The 12,388-nt window shown below is 30.7% G+C and overlaps 1 protein-coding gene across 8 annotated transcripts in view; it reads left to right on the forward strand.

Moving 5' to 3' along the window:
* The window catches only part of LOC134696397 (neurobeachin-like), a 261,592-nt gene that overhangs the window by 123,906 nt on the left and 125,298 nt on the right, over positions 1-12,388 (forward strand). The window lies entirely within an intron of this gene.

Raw genomic sequence — 12,388 nt, forward strand, 5'->3', positions numbered from 1 at the left:
CGGTAGAGCAAATATTCCTAGCGGGATATCTGATAAACTGTATACTTTCCCTATTTACAGTTTAATTTATTCTCGAATTATTAAATACACAAAAAAAATAATGTTTTACAATTGTTACCGATGATTATAAATAAATAAAAAATGTGTGATTTCAGTTATTGGTGAAGTGCTATTTTATATTTATTATAAATAGGATAAAACATATAGTTTTCTTTCTAATCATTTTACAAAATAAGGACTTTTTGTGCAAAAAAATGGAAATGGGAAACGCAAAAAACTTGAATTCTAGAAACAATAAAATTGTTTTAGTTAAAAGTGCAATGAACAGACGATATATTACAAGTATCTTGTATAATTAAATGAGTTTTCTTATTTTCAAATATATTGTAAAATAAAAAAGAATTACAGCGCAATTGTAAGTATTTTTTAAGTTTACATTTTTCCTCAGTATTTATCTTTATTTTAAATTTTGTATTAGATTAGAAACAATGTATAAAGAAACTACTTGAACTGTTATTTGTAAATGTGTAGAGTTTTTAATCATATTACTATAATTTCTATTTCAATATTTGTACCGAGGAGATTGTTGTTTCTGGTTCGTTCGAGATACATGATGTTTAACGGTGATACATACACCCAAAGGCTACACGAGCTAACGTATCCATGTCATCACTAAGTCATTGAAATGCCAAATATTTATATGAAGTTTATTGCTAATAAATCGCTTTTAACATCATATTTAAGCCATAATACTTAGTGATATTACCAAGAAAAATATCAATTTGTCGCCAATCATTTAATTGTCACACGACGAGAATTTGATGTAGTTATTATATACCCTGAAATGACCTCATGTGTTGCATGTATCCCCAATAATAATAATATTAATTAAAAGAATTACTACCCCTTTTTTATATGGAATTCACGTTCAGTCATGTTTTCATTTCATTTCATGTCAAATTCGGTTTACAAAAAAATACTTGAAAAAAGATACTCCTTTTTCCAACAACACAAAATATGTGCGGAAATCTTAGACAAATTGTATAAAATGATAAATAAAACTTGCCTCATGATCTGATCTTAGTTTTGCTTAATGACAGATTTTGCATGGTGAATGTATACTATTTAATCTCAACTATATATCAGTGCAACTATATGCGAATAAATTGAAGTTGAGTTTTGACTGCTTATTTTAGCTATAGGTATTACTAAGATGTTTCCCTGAAAATTTCAGTGAATGGAATTTTGTGATTTTTTATAGAGAAAAAAACAAGTGAATCCAAATGATAAGATAATCGAAATCAATTAGGAAAAACAAATTATTTAATGCATTGTTTATTCAAAATAGAGATGAATTGTTTAGAAAACTCAAACCTGTCCCAAATTTGAATAACATTTCATCTTATCACTGTAAAGAAATCTAACTGACCATATGTCAGCTGAGATAATTAACTTCTAATAGGCGGAATTTTTAGATATAAAATTTGATAAACTGTTGACATCTATTTTTACCTTGTTAGTGGCGAGACACACTTTGGATTCAGGCGATATTTTTCGGACTATTTATTCTAGATCTAACCGATTTCTTGTCAAACTAAAGATAGGGGTTGATATTCAATTGTCAACAGTTTTGCGGGAACTATCAAGTTTAGCATTTAAAAACAACGACCATCCGCTATTCAAGCATTTTCGAGCCATTAAATATACATGTGCACAAATCTATGACTAAATAAGCGAAAAAAATCTAAAAGTAAAACTTCGGCTTGAATCCTTATATAAAAAATTGTTAGTACATATATTCACAATCAAGAGCTTATTGGTGATAAACATATACAAGCACACAGCAAATATATTTAGATATTTCCCCGCTAAAATGAGTGAATGCATTGGCTATTTTTTGTTCTTTATTTTTTTGTTCTCAAATTACAGATAGATAAAATACTAATCAAAAGATCACTTATAAAATATTTCCATCAATTTTGTTAATTCTTATCAGCGCCATTGGACGATTAATTTTATTTGGAAATTCCAGGAAAAAAAGAATCGTAAAACATCAAGAAATTCTACAATAAAATGTATTTCAAAGATATTAATAAACACAAATATTTCTATTTGTCAAGAAATAAATAAAACGGTACCGGACAGCACAAATACAAATTACGTCAGAATAGATACAAATAAATATTTTAGAAATAACTATTTACAGTCCCAGATTTAGTCCCTCCTCTGTATGCATCCTATGAATTTGACTGTCCCTCTTTTATTGTTATACTATTTTCTTTTTTTTAAATGGGAAATATGTAACATTTTCAAATTTCTTGTTTCCAGGGATATGTACAGTGTAATTAAAATTATTTTACGATTTCTTAGATTTTATATCATAAAAAATAACAAAACACAAATCACCTCATGACTTCTATAATTATTTTGCATAACCTTAGTTGATGCTTCGAACAAAATATTGGAAATCTAAAGATAGTATTAGTTGAAGAAGATACTGCGTGCCTGTAGCATAATCTTTTAGTTTTGAACAAATTCTGCTATTTTATCGACGATTTAATTCCGTTTATTAGAAATTTAATATAGAGTTTTATCATCTAAGTATCTAACAGATAAAAAAAAAAAAGACCGGATTTGTATAATAATTTTTGACAATTAAAAGAAGAGAAAAAAATGCAGTTATTTTTCAGGTGAAGGCTGACCAATGTCCGTGTAGACATGAGACCGTCAGATGGATGATTATCCAACTCTCGTAATCTATAAACATTAGGTTTGAAGAAGCTTTACATATATATAAACGATTTCTTTTCAGTAATGAAGTCTAATAATCATGCGGTTGATCAGACATATTTTTCGCATGAATTAACGTCATCTAAACACGGAAACTTGTATCTAAAGTATCTTAGCGCACGCGACTGATACCGCCTTATTTACCCAACATTATACAGCCATCGACTCGTTGTGTAAATAGAGAGGCAATTAACCGTTTAATATCCAATTTTTTATTGATTTCAAGTGCCTGGATTATGTTATAGTATCTGTCTTGTCAAGTGAGCAGCCTGAACCTCTAGACCTTTGAAAAAGAAATTGGTCGTTTTTCGAAGATTTCATTGATTTTGCTGTTTCTGAATAATTTGGTTCTTGGAGATTCATTGTACTCTTGGTGGCAGTAAAAAATTACTTGACTGGAAAATAACACCTCTGATTCAGAGATAATAGTAGTTCTGCCACTTGATTTATAATTAAACAAAAGTTCCAAGACAATCGGCTTCAGTTTAATGTCCCCATATAGTCCGGTTATTCCAATTAAAAATTTAGACTTCATGTAAATAAAAAGTTAAACTGAGACTGATTCTTATTTAATTCATCTCGTCTCTTTATTTGTTTTCCACCTTCAAATATTTTATTGCACCGTCTCTTTATTTTCCTTTGATGTAGTTGTATTTGTTTACAAAAGAGAACATACATTTCGATTTTAAAGGACTATAAGCGTACTAATACATCAAATCTTTGTTGACGTATCATATGATAATATGCACCAAATCCATAACAATCAGTATAGATTAAATAATATTTCACAAACAGTAAAAGCAAATATAGAAGGAAGCATTCCGTTGTTGTTGTTTTTTTTGCGCAATTCAATGTCAACGCTATCTATAGGAATGGTCTGGGTATGTCCTTTCTCGTGTATAATGAACTCGCATAACTCACATAATCATAATCTTTGAAATTACAGTCTCTTTGATCAGTCAGAAGAATCTATGCCCGATTGACAATATACTGATGACACGTTTGTTCCAAAGTTTCACATTGAACAACAACTTCGCTCATTTTGTTGTCTATAATACATTTTATTTCATTTTGTTTTGGAGAATGCAAATATGACTAGAATTTTGAATAATATAAATAAATCACTCAAATATTTAAGATTTACTGGTACATTGTATGATGTATTCATAGTTTATCATGCATTTCCGCTATAAATATCTTTTTATAAGGAAAAAAAAAGAGACGAACAGAAAACAAGCGCAATTACATCTTTTGGCGACCCGAACAAGACTGAGGAATTGGGGTTAGCTTCTTATATAATTCTTAACGAGAAATACCAAATAACGTGTTAGCATTTAAGAAAAAAGATAAATAAAATACATGACACTTGGTTGTGTATTTTTTTAGTAAAAAGGTCGCAGAATAAGGTATGAACGTGAGGCAAATGAATGTATATGTAAATGATGATTTAAAGAAACACTTTCAAATTTTCGCCAATCTATGTTCAAATTTTAACCATTCAGTAATACAAAAGAATTATAAAAAAAAACCATCAATGTTTTTGTTTTCATTTTGCTGTAACACTAAATGATTGTTTGGAGAGCCAGGGCATTCACGCGGCGTCAAAATATATATACGTGGATGAGTCAAACCTTAGGTTAGGATTATTATTTTAAACAGACTACTATATAAGAGTATGAGTTATCGGAAATTGAAAAAAGTAACATCGAGTGCTAAATTTTTTGCATATCTTTTGATTAGAAATGCTTTACACGATTACATCCCCTAAATAATTGTTTTGTAGTGGAAAATAAAGCTTATACCGTATCTACAACAAAATGTTCCATCGACTTTTTTTCTTTCTCAAAACGATTAGATAACCATGAACTTAAACTTCTGACCTAAATTGATATTTAGGAAACGTCATTCTTACCCATTGTAGAATATTGTTCCATTTTTTTGTTGTTATGACGAATATTGCAACATATTAGTTTTGCTCTACGACTACTGAGTGTGAAACGATCTTGACTAAACCTACGTGTCCTCGCGCGGTCTTTTTCGTGTGCTTTGTAATATTTACATTAGACCGTTGGTTTTCCCGTTTGAATGGTTTTACACTAGTAATTTTGGGGCCCTTTTATAGCTTGTTGTTCGGTGTGAGCCAAGGCTCCGTGTTGAAGGCCGTACTTTAACCTATAATGGTTTACTTTTTAAATTGTTATTTGGATGGAGAGTTGTCTCATTGGCACTCACACCACATCTTCCTATATCTATTAAGGCATATTCATGTGACCTTGATCTTTGACCTATGAACATAACATTAAAATAACTTTATAATGGGCTTTTACACTAGTAATTTTGGGGTCCTTTATAGCTTGTTGTTCGGTGTGAGCCAAGGCTCCGTGTTGAAGGCCGTACTTTAACCTATAATGTTTTACTTTTTAAATTGTTATTTGGATGGAGAGTTGTCTCATTGGCACTCACACCACATCTTCCTATATCTATTAACTCAATTTGAAAAAATGCCACAGGTTTATTTTTTAAAGATCATACCTAGTAAAATTGGTATAAATGAGATAAATCCTGTCCCACACGGCTTGTATGTTTAAAGAATTTCAAACTGATCAAAATAGAATATCAGTGTCATTGGAATATATCGGACTCCTAATTCATCGCCTGCATGACTCAATGAAATTCAAAAGTTAACTTGTATAAGGTAAACTAATGTTTCTTGTGATAATTGCTTAATATGGTCTTGACTCCCTGCATTGTGCATAATTCTGAATGGCCGATCAGTAAATACCGACAGTCACAGTCATGAACTTATACAAAAAAAAATAGGTTCAACATCATTAGATGAACTGAAGCTATGAAAACAATAACACTTGTACAATAAACTGAAGACAATTCCGCATATAAGGGTTTAGTACTTTTGTTTGCTCATTATATTTCTTTAATGCATGATTTATAATTTTCCAATTTATGGAATTTCATCTGGCAAAATAGAAATAATTGAATTACAAAACACGTTTTAACGATTTATTATGCGCATGGGAGATTGTTAACAAAGTAAATCCAAAAGTTGGCTGAAACTGAAGAGAAATTAAGTCCCAGAAGAATAAATATGGTCGTGTATCATAGCAAACTTAATTACCACTATTCCAGTAAAACGTACAAAATTCTCTAGTGAAAAAAATCACGAAAGAAAAGCAATGAAAAACGGCATCAAATTTCAGTTGCAGCGTCTAATTGGGTGACATATAGTTATTCTTGATGGATGCAAATCATAAACTTCCCCAGATAAATAATTGTCTTATATCGTTTTCTGTTAGTCATTAATAATTAAACTTCAAGAATATCGATTTTCTTTAAATAATGTTGCATGATGGTCACTTCCAGAAAATTGTGTCTGTCACATATGGAACGCGGGAAGCACATTAATAGATAATCACAATTTATCGGCGACAATGATAGATTATCGGTCGACCATTATAGATGTACGGCGTAAAGTATACTTTACGGTCGACCATCATAGATGGTCTAATTAATGTGACTCGCGCGCAGACAATGATAGATACTTCTTTGATAATGCATTAACCGTCGATAAGGTGAATTGTTTCGACAATGATAGTTAACCTCGACCAAGTGAATTAAAACACAAGTCGTAAATTCGATAATTTTAGATAAAACCACAAATGTTAGCCAATTGTAAAATCGATTTTGATTGGCGGTCAACTTTTTTTCTTTGGAAGTTAATTCCTGAAAGCAAAAGTTACCCTTTCTAAAACATGTTCAACAAGTGTTTTTAAAAAAAAAATCGGACTTCACAAATTGAGACATCCTTGTTTTATAAACGGGTATGATGGTTAAGTGCATCGGACTATTAGTGTAACAGAATGGACACAAGAGGAACATAGTTTCCAATTTTCAATCCACGAATATTGAAGCTTCTTAAAGAATAGAAGTTGTAAAATTTAAAAGTTCCACACATAGATAAGTTTTATTTTCTCTATCGTTTACAAAGTAAAATACCGTTTATTATCATATACATGTATATTTGTATTTTTTCTCTAAAAGGTTTGATTTTACAGGTAAATGCATATTACAGGTGGCTAGATTATCACAGGTTTACCTGTTATATTGGTAAAAGGTGTCAGAAGTTAAATTTCTATAACAACTGGCCCCAATAAACGTTGACATAACAGGGGAAAAGAAATAAAAGGTTATTTTGAAGAATGTTATAATCAATAAATTAATTCGCGACTAATTCAACAGTAAGAGACAAATTTCCAACATTCATAAACAAGAAATCGTTAAAGATTTATGTTCTATGGTTCTTTTTTTTTTGTAATTATTTGGGTTTTTCTTCTGTACAGAAATCTATATATCATTTCATATAATATTTTATGAAGTTAGTGTGTCTTAACACTGATTAGGACTCCTAAGTGCACTAAGGACTTATAATATGACACTCTTGACAAGGAGTACTATTACATGTAAAAAAACAATCATGTTGTGTTAGAGATTGATATTTAATGCATAAACTCAAAATAAAAAATAAACAGATAAAAAATGAATGAAGTATTTAACAATTTTAAACGGGCGTATTGCATTTCCGCTAGTTCTTCAAAGTCTCAATACTACGTTTCCGCAAATTTAAAGTATACGTTTCCGCAATTTGTATTTATTACTTTTCCGCAAATTTACCTGGTAAATAATAAAGATTTGAATGTACATATATGATAATTATTTCTTTTTTTTTTAATAAAGAAAATGTTCTGATCTCAGTATAGCTAAAATTTACTAGATATAACTAGTTGACTCGGGTAAGGATGAGTTAAACTTCATTGAGAAGTCTTTGGGTTGGCTTACGTGCCAACTAACATGATTGAAGAATGCTTTGTTGAATTAGTTGCCGATGTTCCAACTGACGATAAATGCATGAGGTCTTCCGATTATATGCTGGAATTTTATATAGATGGCAATTGAGATTTCCACCAATCATTTGGGCATCACCTCCAGACCCCGAGGAAAATAGAACAACAAATGGTGTAGAGTCTTTTCGTGCCTACCTGAACGAGCAGTTTTACGCTAGCCATCCTACCATATTTGTCGTTGTTGATGTGTTATTGAAACTGAAGACAACATCTTACATAAAGATGAGAACTGTAAAAGCACCCGTTCGGAAATATGAAAAGGAGAAGATGGACTTCCTTCCTTAACAAAATACAAAACTTGTAAACGGTGAATGTGCCTCTATGGACTCTGTACGACCTGTTGGCTACACATATTCTGCAAGAACTGACTTATGAACTCATATCAAGATATTTTTGAAAATACGTTTTCATATATTTTAATTATTATTTTACTTACATGTTATGATGACATTTAACTTAATACATAATTATTCACTTTTTTTATTATAGCTTTGCGTTCGAACAACAGGTATTCCTTAATTATTTGTGGAAAAGTAATTATTTATTTTTTCCGGAATAGTGACTTTTTTTCCGGAAAAGTAAGATATTTATTTGCGGAAACGTAAACTTTTTTTTCCGGAAACGTCATCTTTTTTTCGCGGAAAAGTAATGCCGTATTTTCTTTTCTTTTACCGAAAATCGATGAACCGCAACACATGGGTCACATTACATATCTGATTACTCTATTATCTTAAAGAAATGAGAAAAAAAAATATTCGCATAAGAACATATCTCAGACATTATATTTGTTTACCATAGAAAATACTTAGAGATTCCGTGGTTATTATTTTTAATAAGACATCTATAGATAAAAACTTAAGTATACCTTGGTGAATTCAATGTTGTGATGTTACTGCAGATCTGAGAATACAGAAAGTTGTTACTTATAACGATTTTTTTATGAATTGACAAAAAAAAATGTACTGAGTAACCGCCCCTTCCCCTCTATGATGTGGTATTGCCGAAGTGGGAGGCTAAAGTTAAAAAAAAAACGCGACCTAACAGACTACTGAACAACAGACAGTTGATACAAAATTTAATCTGTTTTAAAGACACCGTTGGATACAAAATGATTGCACTGGATAATTTCAACTACTACATGATACCCTATGAATTAATTGACATACTCGAACTCTTCTTAGGAATTTATTCTCAGTGAACAAAAACGAATTCAGTAAATGCTTACTATACAAACAGGCAACAGACTTGCTGTCTTGGATACAATTGTGGCTTTTATTGTTTAATTCATTTTAAAGCAACATTTAATCGATTGTTTCTGGCTTAACGTCCAGTGGCAAACATTTCATGCATATTCTAGAGGAGAAGTAGTTTCAGAAATTATTAGGTTTAACAAATGTTAAAATGCTCTCATCATTTTGCAAAAGGATATTTTCTAAGCTATTTTTTCTTGTAACTTAAGTCTCGGTAATTATTAATATATTAGGGCTTTTGAACCCGCATAAACCCGCTGCATTTGTTTCCACCTGCCATTTGTTGTTCAGTTGTTGTCTTTGTTGGTGTATTAGTTCATTCATAAGTGCTATGGATTTTTTTGGGAAAAAAAGTTTGTTTCCAGTTTTTGTAGAAATAATTTGTTTTTGACCCTGAGGGAAAAGTGTTTGTTTCACTCTCAGCTGCCACTATATGTAATTCTAAATTTGAAACAAAAAGGTTGTTTTCGTCTTGTCGCCAAAAAAATAGATTTTTTTTCGCGGAAGGCAAAAAAACGTTTGTCTAGAACCCTGCACCCAAAGGGCGCACTACGTTTGCGCGCATTTGGGGATTAAAAGGTTTTACGTTTGCGCGCAGCTTTCATTTTACAGGTAATCTCAGGTAAAAATATAAATAAAAATATATTAAATTATAAATGACTATATTTTTTGGGTATTTTTATAATAGATATGACTATCAATTATTAATTTTGAAAATAGTTTGTTAATTCAAATTATATAATGTTCATATTGAATTCTAAAACCAATTTTTGACCCCTTTATAGCTTAAGGTCAAGTTATAATAAATGCGCAATGTCATAGATTTCTTAAAATTTTGCATATACCTTTGACTTGTTGAAAGTTATCTCAAAATAAAAATAAAAAACAGCTGCTTTATCTCCTTCCTCCTGCATTAGGAGACTCAGACTAACGGAATTGGTACAGATACTTGTAAATGATTGAACAGATTAATAAATTATAAATAAGTATTATTATCTGTTTTTTCCCTAAAATATAACTGATTGAGTTCTTTTCAAAATATGTGACTTAGGAAACTTAGACTAACGGAATGGGTACTGATACTTGTAAATAATCAAACAAATTGATAAATAAATAAGTATTTTACCTGAGTTTACCTGTAAAAAAATGCGCGTAAATGTAATCAAAGGCTGCGCGCAAACGTAATGATTTTTGCGCGCAAATGTACTGGTAATGCGCGCAAACGTAATGCACCGCACCCGAAAATCAATTGGTTGCTGCCTAAGAGCTATATACCGTAATTTTGATTACTTTTTTTCTCAGTAAATTTTTAAATAGATATAAAAATAATGAATGCAATTTAAAAACAAAAAGGAAAATTCATTTACATTCTACAATCAAAACAAACTTGTTCATGGCAAGATGTTTCCACTAGTCTTTGAAATTTTACTAGGGAAGTCTGAGAAATTTAATTCAACATTTTCTGCAATATTGGATACTGCTAACACCTAACGTCAGATTCACCTGAACCCAACAAATTGCTTTATTGATCACGAAGCTGTTGTCTAGATGTATGCCAGATCAGCCTTTCCAAAATTAAGTATATAACGTTGTTTTCCAATATTCCCGTTGTTTGTGCAGTCAACATGACTCTTCAATAACTAAAAAGAAGAACCAGACATTCAAAAAAAATATTTAAGAAGATGTAGTATGATTGCCAATGATTCAACTCCAAAATAGACCAAATGACACAGAAATTAACAACTGTATGTTACCATATGGCCTTCAATAATGAGCCAAGTCCATATCATAAAGCTATAAAAGGCCCCAAAATGACAAATGTAAAAACATATTATGAACGGAATCATGACCGGTAAGCACATATAGAATGTGGTGGGTTTAAACTTATTCGAAGACACTAACTCTCCTAATATCCTGGGACAGTGATAAAACAATACAACATAAGAATAAACTATTAAATTTAGTGGAAAAAAAAAGCTTATATCATCAGTTGGTTACAAACAAAATTACATCTAACAAACAAAAATATTACTACAGGATATTCATCAAGTGACTGTTATGATTATATGTTATTCTTCACGTAACTGCTTTGACTAAAGTATAATCATGATATTCATCAAGTAACTGCCTCTACAATATGATTTAAATCAAGTACCTGCTATGACTATAGGTTATTCATCAAGTTTCTGCTATGACTATAGAATGTTCGTCGTTGAACTGCTATGACAGTATGATATTCATCAAGTAACTGCTTTGACAATAGGATATTCATAAAGTACCTGCTTTGACAATATTATATTTCTGAAGTAACTGCTATCACAATAGGATATTCATTAAGTAACTGCTATGATTGCAGGATATTCATCAAGTAACTGCTATGACGATAGAACATCCAAAAAGAACCTATTATGACTATATGATAATCAACAAGTAACTGTTTTGCCTATATGATATTCGTCAAGTAACTACCATGACAATATGATATTCAACAAGAACCTGCTTTGAGTTAGTATATGATGTTTATCAAGAACCTGCTACATCAATAGGCTATTCATCATGAACTGCTTTGACTATATTATATTCATCAAGTAACTGCTTTGAAAATAAAATATTCATCACGTACATGTTTTGTCAGTAGGATATCCATTAAGTAACTGCTATAACTATAGCATAATCATCAAGTACCTGCTTTGACTATATGATATTAATCAATACCCTTATTTAAAATATAGGATATTCAACAAGTAACTGATATAACAATAGGATAGTCATCTAGTACATGCTATGACCAAAGGTTATCCATCAATTAATTGATATGACAAAAGGATATTCATCAAGTACATGCTTTGACAATAGGATATCCATCAAGTAACTGCTATGACTATAGGATAGTCATCAAGTTCCTGCTATGACAATAGTATATTCATCAAGGAACTACTATGACTATAGGATATTCACCAAGTCCCTGCTTAAACTTAAGGATTTTTATCAATAATTTTATTTGAATACAGGATATTCAACAAGTAACTGCTATGACTATAGGAAATGCATCAAGTACATGCTATGACTATAGAATTTTCATCAAGAACTTGATAAGACAATATAATATTCCTCAAGTAACTGCTATGACTATAGGATATTCATCCATTCTCGTATTTAAATGTAAGATTTTCAACAAGCACCTGCTTTTACCATAGGATATTCATCATTTCTCTTATTTGGATGTAGGATATCCAACAAGAAGCTGCTAAGAATATAGGATATCCTACCAGTACCTGCTATGACTAACGGATATTCATCAAGTTTCTGCTATGACTATAGAATATTCGTCATTGAACTGCTATGACAGTATGATATTCATCAAGTAACTGCTTTGACAATAGGATATTCATAAAGTACCTGCTTTGACAATATTATATTTCTGAAGTAACT

The sequence above is a fragment of the Mytilus trossulus genome, chromosome 14 (assembly GCF_036588685.1).
Source record: "Mytilus trossulus isolate FHL-02 chromosome 14, PNRI_Mtr1.1.1.hap1, whole genome shotgun sequence".
Taxonomy (NCBI): Eukaryota; Metazoa; Mollusca; class Bivalvia; order Mytilida; family Mytilidae; genus Mytilus; species Mytilus trossulus.